We start from the raw sequence: 23,778 nt of genomic DNA on the forward strand, positions 1-23,778 counted from the left end.
ATTACTATGATATTATTATTATTATTATTATTATATAAAATAATGATAATTAACTAAATCTAATGCAAAAAAACAAACAAAAACCTATTAGCTAATGCTCATTTATGTGCACCTATTTCCAATTTTATTTAAAAGTCGTTAGCTCCAACAAATAAATAAATAAAATAGTTTTTTTTTTTTTTCCAAAAACAAAAACTTTTTTCTTGATAAACATTAAGGCCATATGGGGGTCACTGAAAAGGAATTATTTGGTAGTCCAAAGTATTAGGAGGTAGATGTTAAGAGCGAAAAAACCCCCACCAAACTAAATATTTTGATTTTTTTTTTTTTTTTTTTTTTGTGAAGTAACCTAGACCAAATTGTTCGCCCTGCTTGGGGCTTATTGGATTTATGGATGGTTATTGGCTTTGTTATACTAGTGATAATGCGATCTCTAGAGAATTAGTAGATCAGCATGGGTTTTTGAGGCTACTTTTTTCTTTTGCTTTTTCTGGGTCACCAACAGAGAATTTTGTTTCTTATATACTTATTCTGTTTTAACGTAAACGAAGTCTGATACACAGAATGTCGGCAAACTTGCTTTTTGAGCTGGAATATAACCGGTTGAAACGCAGCCGCGTTTTTGCACATTTAAAATCTTTGAGTCCCGACATTATATTTCTACAAGAAACACACGTCCGAACAATGGAGCCTGCAAAGCTAAAGAAGTCCTGGATAGGACAAACGTTCTGTTCAAAGAGTGACTATTAGAACCAGGGGCACAGCCGTCTAGTAAGGAAAGGTATCCCTTTCATCCCACTATAGACCATCTCTGACTCGAGGGGAAGACATGTGACAGTGACAGGGGATCTGTACGGCACTCGATGGTACTAGCAAATGTATATGGTCCAAATTGGGACGATCCTCTTTTCTTTTCCAATTTTATAGCAGCCCTCCCACATTTGAATGATCAGCAGTTGATATTGGGGGGGATTTTAATTGTGTGTGGACCTGTATTGGACCAGTCAAACCCAAGGCCCAATAGTAAGATTTCAAAGGCAAGCGCCGTTATTAAGACTTTTGCTGAATCCTTTGCACTTTTTGATCCTGGAGAAAAGAAAATCCAGCAATGAAGCAATGTTCGTTTTTTTTCCAGTACATCATTCATACGCATGTGTAGACTTTTTTCTTCTCAACAGCAGGATTCTTCTACAGTCAGGGAGTGCCAATATAAAAGCATTGTCATATCTGATCATGGCCCGGTACGGCTAGACATAAGCTTTCATGGATGCTCTAGACCCCGACGCAACCTGGCGATTTTGACCCCTTGTTACTAACCAAAGACGAATTTCAAAAAATTCTTTTCACAACAAATAGATATGTTTTTGGAAATTAATATCACTCCGGAGGTGCAAATAACCACCTTCTGGGAGGCTCTTAAAGCTTACCTTAGGACCAGATCATCTCATACTCAGCAGACGAGAGGAAGAAACTTAAACAACATGTAACAGACCCAGTCACGTAATATAGCAGAAACAGATAATTTAAACACCAACTCTCCAACACCGGAGCTCTATAAGAAGAAATTATTGTTAAAAACAGAATTTGATAACTTATCTATTAAACAAACCGAGCAGATATTTTTCAAATCAAACAACATTCTATGAACATGGAGAGAAAGCTGAAAACTATTAGCCCACCAAATCTCACAATCTAAAGCTGCAAATACTATCCCTGAAATAAACATGTCAGCAGGGTAAAATCCACCAACCCTGATGACTTAAGAGTCAGTTCTATTCCAATCTTTAAAGCTCAGAATCAAACAGAGATCTGTCCTCAAATCAACAACTTATTGTCCCAGAAATATCACCAGATGACCAAGTGCATATGGACAGAGACGTATCAACAGCGGAGGTGATACAGGTGATAAAATCCATGCAGAGTAACAAAGCGCTTGGCCAAGATGGTTTTCCCTATTGAAGTTGTTAGGTTTTGGCCCTGAGTGGGGTGCTTTGTCACTTTGTTTCCTTTGTTACTTTTCATACCATACCTGCCATGGTTTAGTTCTGTTCTTGTTTTGCTCAGTCAGTCTCTGTTTATATTGTTTATCATTTAGTTGTCATCTGTTAATTTTTGCTGTTCTCATTTCTGTTTTCTGTTGTTCTTTAATATCGGATTTTGCTTTTGGTTTATTATGTCATCTTTGCTTGTTGATTTTGTCATCCATTTATCTTTATTGTATTCTTCAGTTCATTTGTCAGTCAGTTAGTATGGTCTTGTGTTTTACATTCTTATTTTTCCCTGACACTTCTCATGTTCTTAACTGGTTCAATATTATATTTTATTCTGTCTTCTGTTTAGCCTGGTTCATAGTTCCCTGTTTCACTCCACGCCCTGCACCTGCCATTATGTCTTCATCCCTCTCGCATCTCTGTTTGTGTTGTAGTCATGTCACTCCACTAGCTCGGTGCCCTCCTCTCACACTTTGACCCAGTCTACTTTGTATTTCATTTACTCTACTCTTGCAACAAGCTCACGTATCTTGGTCTATTACATCACTCCACTTTGTGCACTCCTTTCCTCACTATCCATACTCCATACTCTTTGTCCACTAGCCACACCCCCTTTCTAGATCCTTCTCCTCAGGGCACCTTGTGAACAAGAGCTTATTTAATATCCTCCCAGCCACCACACCTTTGCCAGTTTTGTCGTTGCTTCTAGCACACATTCCAGCCTTTTTGTATTCAGTCCCAGTGTTGTATAGTAACAAAGTAAAATACTTCACTACTGTACTTAAGTACATTTGGGAGACTTTACTTGAGTTTTTTTTAATTCAGTTTCACTTTTACTTCACTACATTTCCGACCTTAATTGCATACTTCTACTCCGATACATTTTCTATTCGCCATGCCGTTACTCGTTACAAAAAAACACACACACACAAAAGTTGTGTTTTCACCCAGAGACACCACTGATTACTAGTGACTGCAACGAAGTCAGGCCGATTTGTCATGAGGCATGTCCAGTCGGCTTTTTTGCAGTTATGCACTTGGGGGGTGTTTGTCAGGAAAATGATCATTTCTCTACATTGATTACAGGACCTGCAGCGGGTCTGTAATCAACTTTCTCTGCAGCGCGGCTTGTTTTGAACCTGAACCAATGAAGCAGTGTTTCACAGGTTGAAGCAGTGCTTCGATCTACGATTCATGGATTGATTGTTTTATTTCGCTTTATCCTCATTTTCCCGCTAAAACCCAAAGAGCATATGTCTGTGAGTAATATTTAATATTTTTATGTTAAACGACCTGTTATGGTCTTCTGAAACAGTTGATAGATGTATTTATAACTTAAACACGGGACCGATGCTAATGCGTTAGCATGTCTATGGCGTTTTCAATGTTAAAGTTAGCATTAAGATGTTCGCATCAGCACGTTTGTGTTGATTTGAACTTGAACTACTTTGAACTGTTTGGTTTCTGTATAATTAATGGTTCAGCGTTCGTTGTCATAAAAGAGTTAAATTGTAACTTTTTTTAGTTATTTTATCATATATTAATAATAATAGCAACAACAATAATAGTCTACATAATAGACAATAATAGTCAATAATAATAGACTAATAATGTTACAATACAATTTTAGAGAAAGAGACAAAAAGAACCTAATGAAACAAAACACAACAGAAAAGATAAAACCATGTAACAATGAAAATAAATAAATACATATAGAAATAACTGTTTCCTGTGAACACCTAGTGAGTAGCCTACTCTCGTTTAGGTTTTGAAACCTTGTTTCTGAAGTGTTTTTGTGTGATGTGCACAATTTTCAGTATTTTGACTAATACTACCAGTCATTTACAAGCCTAGATAAACTTTGTAATATAAAAAAATCAGTCTGTTTTTGATTTTTAACATTTACTTGTATTTTTACTTTCAATACTTGAGTACATTTAGTTGTACATTACTTGTCATACTTAAGTACAATAAATACTAGATACTTTAAGACTTTTACTTGAGTAGCATTTCAATCGGTGACTTGAACTTCTACCAAAGTCATTTTTTTAATGGGTATCTGTACTTTTACATAAGTGTGATTTTCCGGTACTTTATATAACACTGTTCAGTCCTGATTTGTCTTGCTGTGTACCTGAACCTTGCTCTGTGTTTCTTGACCACGCCTTTTGCCTCAGCACTTATGTCAGTGTTTGCTCGTGCCTCAGACCCCTGCCTGGATATGACTGTGTTTTTGCCTAACCCTGTTTGTACCTCTGCTCCGCTGCCTGAGAACCTGTGTACCAAACCTCAGCCTGGAATAAACACGACAACTACTTTTACTCCAAAGTCTGGTCTGGGAGTTTGTATTGTGGGTCCACCCTCTCTGGGTGCCGGGTCCCACCCGACCTGACAGAAGTATACGAGGTCTGTTAGAAAAGTGTCCGACCTTTTTATTTTTTTTCAAAAACTATATGGATTTGAATCACGTGTGATTGCGTCAGACAAGCTTGAACCCTCGTGCGCATGCGTGAGTTTTTTCACGCCTGTCGGTTGCGTCATTCGCCTGTGGGCAGGCTTTGAGTGAGCACTGGTCCACCCCCCTCATCGGAATTCCTTTGTCTGACTTCTTCCTGAGAGACTGGCGCTTTGCTTGATCAAAATTTTTTCAGAAACTATAAGGCACATCTAAGTGGACACCATTCGAGAAATTCAGACGGTTTTTGGTGAAAATTTTAACGGCTGATGAGAGATTATGGAGTGTTACTATCGCTCCAGACATTCCACTGTTAAAGGAGATTTTGTAATGAAAGCCGTGCGGATGGATTCGCACGTCGGCACCCAGCCGCTCATCGCACGGTGCCACAGCAAAACACCTCCGTTGGAAGCATTACAGGACAAGTTTGAACATGCCCAACTGTTAAACAATTTCTCGGATACTCACTCGACTGAAAGCCATCGAAAACTGCCTGAGTCTTACGAATGGTTATCAACACGGAGGTGTTTTGCTGTGGCGCCGTGCGATGAGCGGCTGCATGCCGACACGCGAATCCGTCCACACGTCTTTCATTACAAAATCTCCTTAACAGTGGAATGTCCGGATAAACTGCTGATCCCGACCTCTTCTGAAACTTCTCTGTTATCTCACGACGTCCTGGGTCAACAGAGGCTTAAATTAGGAAGTTTTCAGCTCGAAACAGGCTGACGACGGTGGCTCGGGGCGCGGCACGCCGTCCGGCGCCGTGGGCTGTCCTTAAAGCGATAGTAACACTCCTTAATCTCTCATCAGCCGTTAAAATTTTCACCGAAACCGTCTGAATTTCTCGAATGGTGTCCACTTGGATGTGCCTTACAGTTTCTGAAAAATTTTGATCAAGCAAAGCGTCAGTCTCTCAGGAAGTTCTCAGACAAAGGAATTCCGACGAGGAGGGTGGACCAGTGCTCACTCAAAGACTGCCCACAGGCGAATGATGCAACCGACAGGCGTGAAAAAACTCACGCATGCACATGAGGGTTCAAGGTTGGCTGATGTAATCGCACGTGATTCAAATCCATATAGTTTTTGAAAAAAATAAAAAGGTACGTTACTTTTCTCACAGACCTTGTATAAAGAGTTTACAATGAAATTGGCACCAATACTTAAATCATTATTATATCAGGAGATATTTGACCAACAGAGATTGCTGCAGACTATGACACAGGCAACTATTTCAGTGTTATTAAAAAAGGGCAAAGACCCCACCTTATGTAGCTCTTATTGTCCGGTAAGCCTATTGAATTGTGACTATAAAATCCTGACAAAGATCCTGGCTATGCGTATGGAAACTGTTCTTCCTAATATTATTAACCCTGATCAAACTGGTTTTATACCAGGCAGACAGTCCTTTTGTAATATGTGGCATCTAATTAACATATGAGGTCTGTTAGAAAAGTATCCGACCTTTTTATTTTTTTCAAAAACCTGATGGATTTGAATCATGTGTGCTTGCATGAGCCAACCTTGAACCTTCGTGCGCATGCGTGATTTTTTCATGCCTGGGCATCACACAGATTTAGTAGCGGTACAACCAGTTTAAAGACGGCCGCAGAACGGTGGAGAGCGAGCCATGCTCCGGTCAGACATCAACACGCTGAAACGACCAGATCATTTCCAAAGTGAACGCTGTGATGATGTGGGACCGTCGTGTGATTATCAGAGAAATTGCAGAAGAGGTGGACATCAATACTTTTTCAGCACATTCCACTGTGAAAGAAGATTTTGCCATGAAAAGAGCTGCAGCGAAATTCATCAGCACAAAGCTGATGGCGGAACAAAAGCACCACCGTGTTGAAGCCTCACAGGACATGCTGTGACATGCCCAGCTCGTCCACCAGATTCAGACGGCTTTCAGTGGCTTTCAGTCATGTGACTATCCAAGAAATTGTGGACGAGGTGGGCATGTCACAGCATGTCCTGTGAGGCTTCATCGCGGAGGTGCTTTTGCTGCGCCATCAGCTTCATGCTGATGAATTTCACTGCAACTCTTTTCGTGGCAAAATCTTCTGTCACAGTGGAATGTGCCAAAAAAGTGCTGATGTCCACCTCTTCCACAATTTCTCGGATAATCACACGACGGTCCCACATCACCACAGCGTTCACTTTGGAAATGATCTGGTCATTTCAGCATGTTGATGGCTGCCCGGAGCGCGGCTCGCTCTCTACCGTTGTGCGGCCGTCTTTAAACCGGTTGTACCGCTCCTTAATCTGTGTGATGCCCAGAGGATCGTCACCGAAAGCTGTCTGAATCATCTGAATGGTTTCCACCTGGCTGTCGCCCAGTTTCTGGCAAAATTTGATGAAGTCACGCTGCTCCAGTCGTTCCACCATTTTCCTTGCAAAGAAAAAACAACGAGAGACTCCACCCATCCTCACACAAAGGCTGCTTACAAGCAAATGACACAACCGACAGCCGTGAAAAAAATCACGCATGCGCACGAAGGTTCAAGGTTTGCTCATGCAAGCACACGTGATTCAAATCCATCAGGTTTTTGAAAAAAATAAAAAGGTCCGATACTTTTCTAACAGACCTCGTATTGTACACACCCCACTCAGAACAGTCAGAAGTCATGATATCTTTAGATGGCGAGAAGGCATTTGACCTTGTTGAATGGCAGTATCTTTTCACCGTCATGGAAATGTTTGCATATGTGCCCTCTTTTCTATCATGGATCAAAAGCTGCAGCTGTTGTGGAACTGTATAGGCTTTTGATCAGCCTGCAGTACAGACAAACATTACAGTTTCTGACTGTTTCCATTTCTACAGGGGCTGCAGGCAAGGTTGTAGTCGCTCCCCTTATCTCTTTGACCTGGCGATTGAGCCGCTCGCAATAGCTCTTAGAGCAGAGGGCAATATTAAAGGAATCACTCAGGGAGGTAAATCCCATAAGGTGGCACTATACGCTGACGACCTTTTGCTATATATATATATATATATATATATATATATATATATATTATATATATATATATATATATATATATATATATATCACCCAGCAGAATCTATTCTGAATTACTACATATTCTGGATGATTTTGGCCATCTGTCGGGTTATAAATTAAACTATTCAAAGAGCTTGCTTTTCCCAATTAATCATATGGACAACAACTATTCTATTTTCTCATTCAAACTGGAAAAAAATTTGTTTAAGTATTTAGGGGTCAAAATTACATGCTTGAAAGGAGGTCTGTACAATAATAATATTACAACATTACTAGACAGGACGACTCAAGATTTTAAGAAGTGGTCAGTACTGCCAGTTTCTTTAGTAGGCGGAATCAACATGGTGAAGATGACAGTTCTCTGTCTCTTTCAGATGATCCCAGTATTCATACCAAAGACAACATTTCAACAGCTAGATAGGTTAATTGCGTCATTTATTTGGAACAATTTGAACCCCAGTATGAAGAATACCATATTACTGGATAAATTATAGAAGTACAGCATCAGAGGAGTAGCACATGATTGGATAGCCAGCTATTTGTACAACAGATATCAATACGTTCACTTGGGTGGGATGAATTCTGAATTTTTGAGGTGCACTTGCGGGGTTCCCCAGGGCTCAGTCCTTGGGCCTTTGCTGTATCTTTTGTATATTAATGACATCTCTTTAGTTTCCAAGTCTGTGCGTTGTATTTTATTTGCTGATGACACGACTGTGTTTGTAGTGGGGATCATTTGGGACAGGTTCTGGACCTGATGGAGAGGGAATACAGAAGTTCAAGGAATGGTTTGATTCCAACAAATTGTGCTTCACTTTGGAAAAACAACAGTGTATCATATTTTGGTAATAAGCCCAGGAATGCATGTCGAAATTTACAAGTACAGTGGTCCCTTGCTATAATGCGGTTCACCTTTCGCGGCCTCGCAGTTTTTGCGGATTTTTCTTTGTGCAATTTGCATGCTTCTTCTTCTACTTCTTTTTTTATTTTTTAACAGCACATTGTGTTCTGTGTTCTCATCAGGCAGGCCCGGTCGGCATCACTGTGATTGCTCTCACTGCCTCCGATGCGCTTACCGAGTCTGCTGGCTCGGTAAGCGCCGCAGCGGGCCACTCACCCCGCCCCACTGTCTGCTGTGCAGAGTTGCAGCCAAAATCTGGCAACAGGTCCAGAGACTACGCTCGCTGTTTTGATGCAGAGCACTCCAGCAGCCTGCACGGATAGAATTCTTGCGGAAAAATCCGCAGCGCTGCATGGTCTCTGTAACCGCAGCCGCAGAGCTCCGTGGCCACTGAGAGGTTTGTATCTTTTTAATGACTTGGATTCTTTGCGGGTTCCGCATCCATACCCCGCAATGGACACCGGAGGCAGTGAGCGAAGAAAGAGCACACACATTGTGTTCTGCGTGTGCCTGTTTATAATCTTCTCACCCAGAAGAAAAAAAGAGCGCCAACAATACCCATAACTGTGTTCTTCACCTCGGAAAAAGAGACCTGCACCGAGGTGTCACTCAGTGGAAAAAGACGCTACAGCGGAGCGGCACCAGGACGAAGAGGCGCGATCAGAGGAACTGTGAAATACTGGTCAGTCACTATTAATAATTTTTTACGTGTCCAACCTCGTAGGTTGATCTTTAAAATTAAATTCATTAGTTCTAAAAGCCATCATAATTATTTATAAGAAAATGTTCTATTTTATTTCTCAAAAAAAAACAAAAAAAATGTTTGGGCCTGAAACAGGGTTTTGATCTTTGGTTTCATTCTATAATACTGGACTTATTTTTCTACTCAGGTTTGAACTTTGAGTGTTTACACACGAGAGAAAAGTGAGAAAATGTTAATGCCTGTTTGAGAAAAGTGTATAAAGTGTGTAGTGAGGGGTTTTACAGCCTTAAAACATCTATAATAATTGTAAAAAATAACACTGACTACTTCGTGGATTTCGCCTATCGCGGGTTATTTTTAGAACGTAACTCCAGCGATAAACGAGGGACCACTGTACACGATGTTAAAATTGAACTCGCAAATGAAACTAATTTTTAGGGTCTTTATCGATGATAATCTAAATTGGAAACATATAAATTATGTTAAATCTAAAATATCAAAGATTATTGTCATTTTGTATAAAACTCAAGACTCCTCCCGCAACAGTCATTAGTTACTTTATATCATTCATTACTTGTTCCATATATGACCTACTGTATTGAGGTTTGGGGAACCACCTACAAAACAAATACAAATCCTATATTTTTACTTCAAAAGAAAGTCATAAGAATTATTTGTAAGGAACCATATCGTGGGGACGTTACAGATAAACAAATCTTGTTCGTCCATTTGCAGATTTTGAAATTTGGGGATTTAACTGATTATATCATAATACAAATTATGTTCAAAGCACAAAATAAACCTCTACTGCAACACGTCCAGGACCTGTTTAAAGTGAGGGACTCCAGTTATAATCTACGACAAATATTATGATTTCAGAATTCAAAGATATGAAATACCGTAAAAAGTCATTGTGTTTCTGTAAAAGGTTTTAATATTTAGAAAAATTGCCCGGATAACATAAACCACTTGGTATTTTGGTAGGCTTTAAAAGGCTTGATTACTCGTTATAGTATGTTAAATTAGGTTTATTGCTTTTGTCTTGTTTTGGTGTACTGCTGCTTGTACGTTTGTGTTTTTGAAATTGTAGTTCAGAGATCAATTTATATTTGGATTAGGTATATGTATAATTTTTATATACATATGTACAATTTTTATTTAAATTTTTTTGGTTAATGGGGTAGGCATTTACAAGCTTTTCTTCTGCCTGTACCCTTTCGGCCGCAGTGGTGCACTGTTAGACTTGTTTCTCTTTTTCTTGGTATGTTTTGTTGATTTGTCTTGGATCCATGTGTGCTGAATAAATTCATTCATTCATTCTGGCAAACTTTATTTTCTATTACTGGTCTGCAAACATTGTAAAATTTTTACATTGGATATTTACATATAAAAATAAACAGGGCATAGAATGGGCAGAAATGGATTTACTGAGTAACCCGCTACCTATACTCACCTCCCCACTGCCATATAGTCATAAGATAGAAATAAGAAATCCAGTGGTTCAAGAGTCACTAAACATTTGGTTTCAGTTCAGGAGACATTTTGGATTAAAACAGACCAGCTGGTTTGTTACAGTATCAAATAGTCCCTTCTTCCCCCGTCTGTGTTGGATAATACATTTCAACATTGGCATAGAAAGGGATTGACATTTTTCAGTGACTTGTTTACAGATGACACATTCTCCTCATTTGAGACACTCAGGAAAGACCAGGATTTATGCAACACTCATTTCTTTAGGTATCTCCAAGTACGTAGTTTGACTAAGAAAGTGTTCTCCTCATTTCCTTACCTGCCACCTAAAAGCCAATTAGACAGCATCTTGGAGCTCGAGCCCTTTGAGAAGAAGCGGGTTTTGGTGATATACACTTTGATAAGGGGTTTAAATCAGGGATCCTGGGCAAAAAGTGGAGCGATGGCCTGTCCCGTGTCCACACCTCTTCATTGTGTGTACGCCACGGATTAATTCAATTTAACGTGCTCCATCATCTCCATGACTCAAAGGACAAACTTGCCAGATTTTTCTCAGTACAAACTCTGCCTGCCCGAGATGCCGTAACAGCCCAGCTTCCGTGGGACACGTGTTTTGGGTGATTTTTGAGGTATTCTCTCATATGAGTAACAAGACCAGAGCTCCTGATTTCCACACGGCCATTTGCAGCCTAGCCCCCCGAGCTGAAAGGTCACAAACTTACAGGTGAATGCGTTGGCATTTGCTTCATTACTCGCTCGCTTTGTTTTCTTTTTATCTAAGCCTCGGGGGGGGAGGCATTGGATTGATTTTTACATTTGTATTTTGTTGTTGTTGTCATTGTTCAGGGTATGAAAGTTGTTGGTATGTTGTGTATGTTCATTTAAAGTGTGAAAATAGGAAAGTAAAGTGTTTAAAATAAAATAAAAAGCAGCATACAATAAATAATTGAATTTTTATTTCTCTCCTCAGAAATGTTTAAGGCGTTGGACAAGAAGAACCGAGGGAAGATTGAACTGGATCTTCAGCAGGTACTGGTTCGACGGGTCCACGGCTTCACAGCTGTCCTTTATCAGCAACGTCACATGACCCACAGATGGTGCAAACATAGCCGCCAGAAGACGGTTTTGAGTGTTAACTGACAGTGACTAGGTATCTGTCAGGAATCGTGGTGGCTGGAACCGGAAGCAGTAGGAGACCAATGCAGACTCAAGGCCATGGTTGGTTTAGATGAATAATAGGCTTTATCTAGAAACCAGGCATTGGTCTGGTACACAGGTATCAGACATGGTACAGGCTGGGTGGTCCATAAACCAGGCAGGGTTCGTTCACATGGCGTCGAGGTATAAAGCAGGCAAAAACAAAGGCAGAGTCAAAATTCAGGCGGAGTTCAGGATACAGCAAGGCAGAGGTCGGAGCAAACAAACAAGGGCAAAACACACAAGAGCAAACTGGACAAGAACGAGAGGCCAGAAAGTGAACAAAGTCAACAGTGGAACTGTGAGGGTTTAAAAGAGGAGCAAACTAATCAGGGTGATGTGAAGCCCAAGGTTGGGTAGGATTACTTACATTTGGATTACTTGTAATCTGATTACTTTTGGATTACATTTCAAAGTAATCCTACCCAACCTTGGTGAAGCAGGCGTGTGGAAGGTTCTGGAAAGAGGTGTGGTTAAGTGAACAAAGAAGAGGGAAGAAAGGCAAGAGAGTGCGGGAGGGCAAAACAAAGCAGTGCAAAGCAAGAAAAGTGAGTGACAGAAAAACTGTGAGAAACATGACGTGTTCAAATAATTAATGTGAGCAAACAAAAGTGGCAAAACTAAGAACTAACGTGACAAGTCAAAAAAGGGGGGAAACAAGAAAACTAATGATTATAACTAAAACTAGAATGGAACTGTTATTGACTGTTACAGAACAGTGAATACAATGAAATGGCAAAACAAGCTATTGGTTAAACTGCAAATACACAAAACCCAGTGAATACAGAATAGTGCAATTAATAAATCAAGATAACTGATAAACAGAAAATGCAATGACTAACAAATGGAACATAATCTGATGAGCAACACTGAAGATAAATAATCAAATCAAATCAATTTTATTTATATAGCGCAAAATCACAACAAACAGTTGCCCCAAGGCGCTTTATATTGTAAGGCAAAGCCATGCAATAATTACAGAAAAACCCCAACGGTCAAAACGACCCCCTGTGAGCAAGCACTTGGCGACAGTGGGAAGGAAAAACTCCCTTTTAACAGGAAGAAACCTCCAGCAGAACCAGGCCCAGGGAGGGGCAGTCTTCTGCTGGGACTGGTTGGGGCTGAGGGAGAGAATCAGGAAAAAGACATGCTGTGGAGGGGAGCAGAGATCAATCACTAATGATTAAATGCAGAGTGGTGCATACAGAGCAAAAAGAGAAAGAAACACTCAGTGCATCATGGGAACCCCCCAGCAGTCTAAGTCTATAGCAGCATAACTAAGGGATGGTTCAGGGTCACCTGATCCAGCCCTAACTATAAGCTTTAGCAAAAAGGAAAGTTTTAAGCCTAATCTTAAAAGTAGAGAGGGTGTCTGTCTCCCTGATCTGAATTGGGAGCTGATTCCACAGGAGAGGAGCCTGAAAGCTGAAGGCTCTGCCTCTCATTCTACTCTTACAAACCCTAGGAACTACAAGTAAGCCTGCAGTCTGAGAGCGAAGCGCTCTATTGGGGTGATATGGTACTATGAGGTCCCTAAGATAAGATGGGACCTGATTATTCAAAACCTTATAAGTAAGAAGAAGAATTTTAAATTCTATTCTAGAATTAACAGGAAGCCAATGAAGAGAGGCCAATATGGGTGAGATATGCTCTCTCCTTCTAGTCCCCGTTAGTACTCTAGCTGCAGCATTTTGAATTAACTGAAGGCTTTTTAGGGAACTTTTAGGACAACCTGATAATAATGAATTACAATAATCCAGTCTAGAGGAAATAAATGCATGAATTAGTTTTTCAGCATCACTCTGAGACAAGACCTTTCTAATTTTATAGATATTGCTCAAATGCAAAAAAGCAGTCCTACATATTTGTTTAATATGCGCATTGAAGGACATATCCTGATCAAAAATGACTCCAAGATTTCTCACAGTATTACTAGAGGTCAGGGTAATGCCATCCAGAGTAAGGATCTGGTTAGACACCATGTTTCTAAGATTTGTGGGGCCAAGTACAATAACTTCAGTTTTATCTGAGTTTAAAAGCAGGAAATTAGAGGTCATCCATGTCTTTATGTCTGTAAGACAATCCTGCAGTTTAGCTAATTGGTGTGTGTCCTCTGGCTGGGTATCATCTGCGTAACAATGAAAATTTAAGCAATACCGTCTAATAATACTGCCTAAGGGAAGCATGTATAAAGTGAATAAAATTGGTCCTAGCACAGAACCTTGTGGAACTCCATAATTAACTTTAGTCTGTGAAGAAGATTCCCCATTTACATGAACAAATTGTAATCTATTAGACAAATATGATTCAAACCACCGCAGCGCAGTGCCTTTAATACCTATGACATGCTCTAATCTCTGTAATAAAATTTTATGGTCAACAGTATCAAAAGCTGCACTGAGGTCTAACAGAACAAGCACAGAGATGAGTCCACTGTCCGAGGCCATGAGAAGATCATTTGTAACCTTCACTAATGCTGTTTCTGTACTATGATGAATTCTAAAACCTGACTGAAACTCTTCAAATAGACCATTCCTCTGCAGATGATCAGTTAGCTGTTTTACAACTACCCTTTCAAGAATTTTTGAGAGAAAAGGAAGGTTGGAGATTGGCCTATAATTAGCTAAGATAGCTGGGTCAAGTGATGGCTTTTTAAGTAATGGTTTAATTACTGCCACCTTAAAAGCCTGTGGTACATAGCCAACTAACAAAGATAGATTGATCATATTTAAGATTGAAGCATTAAATAATGGTAGGGCTTCCTTGAGCAGCCTGGTAGGAATGGGGTCTAATAAACATGTTGATGGTTTGGATGAAGTAACTAATGAAAATAACTCAGACAGAACAATCGGAGAGAAAGAGTCTAACCAAATACCGGCATCACTGAAAGCAGCTAAAGATAACGATACGTCTTTGGGATGGTTATGAGTAATTTTTTCTCTAATAGTTAAAATTTTGTTAGCAAAGAAAGTCATGAAGTCATTACTAGTTAAAGTTAATGGAATACTCAGCTCAATAGAGCTCTGACTCTTTGTCAGCCTGGCTACAGTGCTGAAAAGAAACCTGGGGTTGTTCTTATTTTCTTCAATTAGTGATGAGTAGAAAGATGTCCTAGCTTTACGGAGGGCTTTTTTTATAGAGCAACAGACTCTTTTTCCAGGCTAAGTGAAGATCTTCTAAATTAGTGAGATGCCATTTCCTCTCCAACTTACGGGTTATCTGCTTTAAGCTACGAGTTTGTGAGTTATACCACGGAGTCAGGCACTTCTGATTTAAAGCTCTCTTTTTTAGAGGAGCTACAGCATCCAAAGTTGTCTTCAATGAGGATGTAAAACTATTGACGAGATACTCTATCTCACTTACAGAGTTTAGGTAGCTACTCTGCACTGTGTTGGTATATGGCATTAGAGAACATAAAGAAGGAATCATATCCTTAAACCTAGTTACAGCGCTTTCTGAAAGACTTCTAGTGTAATGAAACTTATTCCCCACTGCTGGGTAGTCCATCAGAGTAAATGTAAATGGTATTAAGAAATGATCAGACAGAAGGGAGTTTTCAGGGAATACTGTTAAGTCTTCTATTTCCATACCATAAGTCAGAACAAGATCTAAGATATGATTAAAGTGGTGGGTGGACTCATTTACTTTTTGAGCAAAGCCGATAGAGTCTAATAATAGATTAAATGCAGTGTTGAGGCTGTCATTCTCAGCATCTGTGTGGATGTTAAAATCGCCCACTATAATTATCTTATCTGAGCTAAGCACTAAGTCAGACAAAAGGTCTGAAAATTCACAGAGAAACTCACAGTAACGACCAGGTGGACGATAGATAATAACAAATAAAACTGGTTTTTGGGACTTCCAATTTGGATGGACAAGACTAAGAGTCAAGCTTTCAAATGAATTAAAGCTCTGTCTGGGTTTTTGATTAATTAATAAGCTGGAATGGAAGATTGCTGCTAATCCTCCTCCTCGGCCCGTGCTACGAGCATTCTGACAGTTAGTGTGACTCGGGGGTGTTGACTCATTTAAACTAACATATTCATCCTGCTGTAACCAGGTTTCTGTAAGGCAGAATAAATCAATATGTTGATCAATTATTATATCATTTACCAACAGGGACTTAGAAGAGAGAGACCTAATGTTTAATAGACCACATTTAACTGTTTTAGTCTGTGGTGCAGTTGAAGGTGCTATATTATTTTTTCTTTTTGAATTTTTATGCTTAAATAGATTTTTGTTGGTTATTGGTGGTCTGGGAGCAGGCACCGTCTCTACGGGGATGGGGTAATGAGGGGATGGCAGGGGGAGAGAAGCTGCAGAGAGGTGTGTAAGACTACAACTCTGCTTCCTGGTCCCAACCCTGGATAGTCACGGTTTGGAGGATTTAAGAAAATTGGCCAGATTTCTAGAAATGAGAGCTGCTTCATCCAAAGTGGGATGGATGCCGTCTCTCCTAACAAGACCAGGTTTTCCCCAGAAGCTTTGCCAATTATCTATGAAGCCCACCTCATTTTTTGGACACCACTCAGACAGCCAGCAATTCAAGGAGAACATGCGGCTAAACATGTCACTCCCGGTCTGATTGGGGAGGGGCCCAGAGAAAACTACAGAGTCCGACATTGTTTTTTGCAAAGTTACACACCGATTTAATGTTAATTTTAGTGACCTCCGATTGGCGTAACCGGGTGTCATTACTGCCGACGTGAATTACAATCTTACCAAATTTACGCTTAGCCTTAGCCAGCAGTTTCAAATTTCCTTCAATGTCGCCTGCTCCGGACCCCGGAAGACAATTGACTATGGTTGCTGGTATCGCTAACTTCACATTTCTCAAAACAGAGTCGCCAATAACCAGAGTTTGATCCTCGGCGGGTGTGTCGTCGAGTGGGGAAAAACGGTTAGAGATGTGAACGGGTTGGCGGTGTAGACGGGGCTTCTGTTTAGGGCTACGCTTCCTCCTCACAGTCACCCAGTCGGCCTGCTTTCCCGGCTGCTCGGGATCTGCCAGAGGGGAACTAACGGCGGCTAAGCTACGTTGGTCCGCACCGACTACAGGGGCCTGGCTAGCTGTAGAATTTTCCACGGTGCGGAGCCGAGTCTCCAATTCGCCCAGCCTGGCCTCCAAAGCTACGAATAAGCTACACTTATTACAAGTACCGTTACTGCTAAAGGAGGCCGAGGAATAACTAAACATTTCACACCCAGAGCAGAAAAGTGTGGGAGAGACAGGAGAAGCCGCCATGCTAAACCGCCTAAGAGCTAGTAGCTACGCTAAGCTAGCGGATTCCTAAAAACACGCAAAGTGAATAATGTGTAAATAATTTAGAGGTGATTCAGCAGAAGGAGTGCTTTAGTTAAGGCACGTAAAGATTACACTGGGAAACAAATCGTAATCTAGATAACTAGATCAATCTAACTGCGCAGATTAAACAGCTAACAGATACAGAAAAACACCGCTGTGCTCCGGAACAGGAAGTGATACAATACCGCAGTGAGAGACAACAGAACTAAACTAAGACTAAAGTCACTTAAAGGACCCAGAATGAAGGAATACAACAACCAACTACAACATAGATGATAACCAAAGAATGAACCAGTGACGAAAGTGCAAAACAAAGAAAAGCAATAAACTGAGATTTACATTAGAAAATATAAACATATGAAAACTAAAATCAGAAAACCATAGAGGACATATAGTCGAAACCGGGACCTAAACCCCGAGCTAAGGTCAGTCATGACACTATCATTTTAACCCAGTGATTGACTTTTCTGTTTTCACTCAATTATTTCTGATCTTTTTTCTTTATTACTTTATATATTTAATAATTGTCATGTATTTCATGTTCTCATTGAACTCTTGTTCTCTTGCAGTGGCTGTGCCTCGCCATAAACTGACCGCTACAGTGACCCCTGCAGGACAGTGATGGATGTTTTAACTGTTTAGTTAAATAAGTTGATTCCTACGCTAACACTAATATTGATGACACACGCTAACATTAACATCCTGCCATAATAACACCCTTGTATAGTTAGCAGCTTGCTATGGTAACTGTTCTCATGTTAGAATGCTAACATTAGCATGCTAACTTGACAATACCCACTTATAGTTAGCAGGTTGCTATGGTAACAGTTCTCATATCACAATGCTAACATTAGCATGTGAAATGGAATGAAGGAGGAAAGATGTTTTATGATGAAGATTAAAGAAAAATTGTCACAGAAAAAAATTAAAACTGATTTAATGCCGCTGTTAAATGGCTTCTGCTCAGTAAAAATTTTCATGTTTCTTGTATTTGGTGATTGTGACAAAACAATGAACAAACGAGAAAAACAATGAACAGACACCAGGTGGAGCCGTTTCTCTTAGTCTGCTGTCATTTCAGTTTGACATTTGACCTGAAATACTTGTACCACTTTGATGTAAATGATGACCTTTGGCTTCCTGCAGGCGCTGAACTAATAAAACCCAGAAATAATAAAAATAATAATAATAATAAGAAGAAGAAATCACCCAATTTATTTTGTCAACAAAGTAACCTGTTCAGTGGTCACCATCACACAGATGGTGGGCGTGTCACACAGATATGGGCGTGTCACACACAGGTCGGTGTGTCACACAGATGATGGGCGTGTCACACAGATGGTGGGTGTGTCACACAAAGGTCCGGCGTGTCACACAGATGACGGGCGTGTCACACAGATGGTGGGCGTGTCACACAGATGATGGGCGTGTCACACAGATGGTGGGCGTGTCACACAGATGACGGGCGTGTCACACAGATGGTTGGCGTGTTATACAGATGGTGGGCGTGTCACACAGGTCGGGCGTGTCACACAGGTCGGGCTTGTCAAACAGATGGTGGGCGTGTCACACAGGTCGGGCTTGTCACACAGATGGTGGGTGTGTCACCCACAGGGCGGGCATGTCACACACAGGGCGGGTGTGTGACACAGATGGTGGGCATGTCACACACAGGGCGGGTGTGTCACACAGATGGTGGGCGTGTCACACAGATGGTGGGTGTGTCACACACAAGTCGGTGTGTCACACAGATGGTGGGTGTGTCACACACAGGTCGGTGTGTCACACAGATGATGGGCGTGTCACACAGATGGTGGGCGTGTCACACACAGGTCGGGCTTGTCACACAGATGGTGGGCATGTCATACACAGGGCGGGTGTGACAGATGGTGGGCGTGTTATACAGATGGTGAGCGTGTCACACACAGGGCGGGTGTGTGACACAGATGGCGGGCGTATCACACACAGGTCAGGTGTGTCACACAGATGACGGGCGTGTCACATAGATGGTGGCCGTGTCACACAGATGGTGGGCGTGTCACACACAGGTCGGGCTTGTCAAACAGATGGTGGGCGTGTCACACACAGGTCGGGTGTGTGACACAGATGGCGGGCGTGTCACACAGATGGTGGGCGTGTCACAGACAGGGCGGGTGTGTCAAACAGATGGTGGGCGTGTCTCACACAGGGCGGGCGTGTGACAGATGGCGGGCATGTCACATATATGGTGGGCGTGTCACACAGGGCGGGTGTGTCACACAGATGGTGGGTGTGTCACACACAGGGCGGGTGTGTCACACAGATGGTGGGCGTGTCACACACAGGTCGGGCGTGTCACACAGATGATGGGCGTGTCACATAGATGGTGGGCATGTCACACACAGGGCGGGTGTGTGACAGATGGTGGGCGTGTTATACAGATGGTGGGTGTGTCACACAGATGGTGGGGGCGTGTCACACAGATGACGGGCGTGTCACACAGATGACGGGCGTGTCACACAGATGATGGGCGTGTCACACAGATGACAGGCGTGTCACACAGATGATGGGCGTGTCACACAGATGGTGGGCGTGTCACACACAGGTTGGGCGTGTCACACAGATGGTGGGCGTGTCACACACAGGTTGGGCTTGTCACACAGATGGTGGGCGTGTCACACACAGGGCGGGCGTGTCACACACAGGGCAGGCGTGTCACACACAGGGCAGGCGTGTCACACACAGGGCAGGCGTGTCACACACAGGGCGGGTGTGAATAAGAAGAAGAAATCACCCAATTTATTTTGTCAACAAAGTAACCTGTTCAGTGGTCACCATCACACAGATGGTGGGCGTGTCACACATATATGGGCGTGTCACACAGATGGTGGGTGTGTCACACACAGGTCGGTGTGTCACACAGATGATGGGCGTGTCACACATATATGGGCGTGTCACACAGATGGTGGGTGTGTCACACACATATGGGCGTGTCACACAGATGGTGGGTGTGTCACACACAGGTCGGTGTGTCACACAGATGGTGGGTGTGTCACACAGATGGTGGCCTTGTCACACAGATGGTGGGTGTGTCACACACAGGTCGGTGTGTCACACAGATGGTGGGTGTGTCACACACAGGTCGGTGTGTCACACAGATGATGGGCGTGTCACACACAGGTCGGGCTTGTCACACAGATGGTGGGCGTGTCACACACAGGTCGGGCTTGTCACACAGATGGTGGGCGTGTCACACACAGGGCGGGCTTGTCACACAGATGGTGGGCGTGTCACACATATGGCGGGTGTGTCACACAGATGGTGGGCGTGTCACACACAGGGCGGGTGTGTGACACAGATGGCGGGCGTATCACACACATGGTGGGCGTGTCACACACAGGGCGGGTGTGTCACACAGATGGTGGGCGTGTCACACACAGGGCGGGTGTGTCACACAGATGGTGGGCCATGCAGGGCGGGTGTGTGACACAGATCGCGGGCGTGTCACATAGATGGTGGGCATGTCACACACAGGGCGGGTGTGTCACACAGATGGTAGGCGTGTCACACACAGCGTGGGTGTGTCACACAGATGGTGGGCGTGTCACACACAGGTCGGGCGTGTCACACAGATGGTGGGCGTGTCACACAGATGACGGGCGTGTCACATAGATGGTGGCCGTGTCACACAGATGGTGGGCGTGTCACACACAGGTCGGGCTTGTCACACAGATGATGGGCGTGTCACACAGATGACGGGTGTGTCACATAGATGGTGGGCATGTCACACAGATGGTGGGCGTGTCACACACAGGTCGGGCTTGTCACACAGATGGTGGGCGTGTCACCCACAGGACGGGCATGTCATACACAGGGCGGGTGTGTGACAGATGGTGGGCGTGTTATACAGATGGTGAGCGTGTCACACACAGGGCGGGTGTGACACAGATGGCGGGCGTGTCACACATATGGCGGGCGTGTCACACAGGGCGGGCGTGTCTCACACAGGTCAGGTGTGTCACACAGATGACGGGCGTGTCACACACAGGTTGGGCTTGTCACACAGATGGTGGGCGTGTCACACACAGGTCAGGTGTGTCACACAGATGACGGGCGTGTCACACACAGGTTGGGCTTGTCACACAGATGGTGGGCGTGTCACACACAGGTCAGGTGTGTCACACAGATGACGGGCGTGTCACACACAGGTTGGGCTTGTCACACACAGGTTGGGCTTGTCACACACAGGTTGGGCTTGTCACACAGATGGTGGGCGTGTCACACACAGGTCGGGTGTGTGACACATATGGCGGGCGTGTCACACACAGGGCAGGTGTATCACACAGATGGTGGGCGTGTCACACAGGGCGGGTGTGTCACACAGATGATGGGCTTGTCACACACAGGGCGGGTGTGTCACACACAGGGCGGGTGTGTCACACAGATGGTGGGCGTGTCACATACAGGGCGGGTGTGTGACAGATGGTGGGCGTGTTATACAGATGGTGGGCGTGTCACACAGATGGTGGGCGTGTCACACACAGGTCGGGCTTGTCACACAGATTGTGGGCGTGTCACCCACAGCGCGGGCATGTCACACACAGGGCGGGTGTGTGACACAGATGGTGGGCGTGTTATACAGATGGTGGGCGTGTCACACACAGGGCGGGTGTGTCACACAGATGGTGGGCGTATCACACAGGGCGGGTGTGTCACACAGATCGTGGGGGCGTGTCACACAGGGCGGGCGTGTCACACACGTCGGGTGTGTCACACAGATGATGGGCGTGTCACACAGATGATGGGCGTGTCACATAGATGGTGGCTGTGTCACACAGATGGTGGGCGTGTCACACACAGGTCGGGCTTGTCATACAGATGGTGGGCGTGTCACCCACAGGGCGGGCATGTCATACACAGGGCGGGTGTGTGACACAGATGGTGGGCGTGTTATACAGATGGTGGGGTTGTCACACACAGGTCGGGCTTGTCACACAGATGGTGGGTGTGTCACCCACAGGGCGGGTGTGTGACACAATGGTGGGCGTGTTATACAGATGGTGGGCATGTCACACACAGGGCGGGTGTGTCACACAGATGGTGGGTGTGTTATACAGATGGTGGGTGTGTCACACACACAGGGCGGGTGTGTCACACAGATGATGGGCGTGTCACACAGATGATGGCTGTGTCACACAGATGGTGGGCGTGTCACACAGATGGTGGGCGTGTCACACAGATGGTGGGCGTGTCACACACAGGTCGGGCTTGTCACACAGATGGTGGGCGTGTCACCCACAGGGCGGGCATGTCACACACAGGGCGGGTGTGTGACACAGATGGTGGGCGTGTCACCCACAGGGCGGGTGTGTGACACAATGGTGGGCGTGTTATACAGATGGTGGGGTTGTCACACACAGGTCGGGCTTGTCACACAGATGGTGGGCGTGTCACCCACAGGGCGGGTGTGTGACACAATGGTGGGCGTGTTATACAGATGGTGGGCATGTCACACACAGGGCGGGTGTGTCACACAGATGGTGGGCGTGTCACACAGGGCGGGTGTGTCACACACATGGTGGGCGTGTCACACAGGACCGGCGTGTCACACACATGGTCGGGTGTGTCACACAGATGATGGGCGTGTCACAGATGGTGGCCGTGTCACACAGAGGTCGGGTGTGTAACACACAGGGCGGGCGTGTCACACAGATGGTGACAACAATTCAGCCTTATCAGTAATTTGGATTGAATCCTTCACAATGCAAGATGGCAACTCAGCAGCAGTATTGTTCATATCCAAAGATTTGATAGTTTTCCAAAATTTAGAAGGATTGTTTAGATTTTTAGAGGATTGGGTGAGGAAATGATCAGCTTTGGCTTCCTGATGGCTACAGTACAGGAGTTTCGAAGCTGCCTGAACCGCAATCAATCAGTGTTGCTATGAGTTTTTGTGGCTTTTGCCCATGCCGACGTCTGATGCCGACGTCTGATGCCGACGTCTGATGTTGACGTCTGATGTTGACGTCTGATGCTGAGGTCTGATGTTGAGGTCTGATGTTGACATCTGATGTTGAGGTGTGATGCTAAGGTCTGATGCTGACGTCTGATGCTGAGGTCTGATGTTTACATCTGATGTTGAGGTCTGATACTGAGGTCTGACGCTGACGTCTGATGCTGAGGTCTGATGCTGACGTCTGATGCTGAGGTCTGATGCTGACGTCTGATGCTGAGGTCTGATGCTGACGTCTGATGTTGAGGTCTGATGCTAAGGTCTGATGCTGACGTCTGATGCTGAGGTCTGATGTTTACATCTGATGTTGAGGTCTGATACTGAGGTCTGATGCTGAGGTCTGATGTTTACATCTGATGTTGAGGTCTGATGCTGAGGTCTGATGCCGAGGTCTGATGCCGACGTCTGATGCCGACGTCTGATGCCGACGTCTGATGCCGACGTCTGATGCCGACGACGTCTGATGCCGACGACGTCTGATGCCGAGGTCTGATGCCGAGGTCTGATGCCGAGGTCTGATGCCGAGGTCTGATGCCAACTTCTGATGCTGAGGTCTGATGTGACGTCTGATGCTGAGGTCTGATGCTGCGGTCTGATGCTGAGGTCTGATGTTGAGGTCTGATGCTGAGGTCTGATGCTGAGGTCTGATGTTGACGTCTGATGTTGAGGTCTGATGCTGAGGTCTGATGCCGAGGTCTGATGCTGAGGTCTGATGTTGACGTCTGATGTTGAGGTCTGATGCTGAGGTCTGATGCTGAG

General features: G+C 43.9%; 1 protein-coding gene across 1 annotated transcript in view; it reads left to right on the forward strand.

Annotated features, from left to right (window-relative positions):
* The window catches only part of LOC117525711 (calpain-2 catalytic subunit-like), a 113,848-nt gene extending 96,146 nt beyond the window's left edge, over positions 1–17,702 (forward strand). Inside the window, exons 21-22 of the mRNA XM_034187639.1 lie at positions 11,496–11,554; positions 17,597–17,702. The gene's annotated coding sequence lies outside the window, so the exon portion shown is untranslated. The remainder of the gene's footprint in view (positions 1–11,495; positions 11,555–17,596) is intronic.
* Positions 17,703–23,778: the final 6,076 nt, after the last annotated feature.

The sequence above is a fragment of the Thalassophryne amazonica genome, chromosome 15 (assembly GCF_902500255.1).
Source record: "Thalassophryne amazonica chromosome 15, fThaAma1.1, whole genome shotgun sequence".
Taxonomy (NCBI): Eukaryota; Metazoa; Chordata; class Actinopteri; order Batrachoidiformes; family Batrachoididae; genus Thalassophryne; species Thalassophryne amazonica.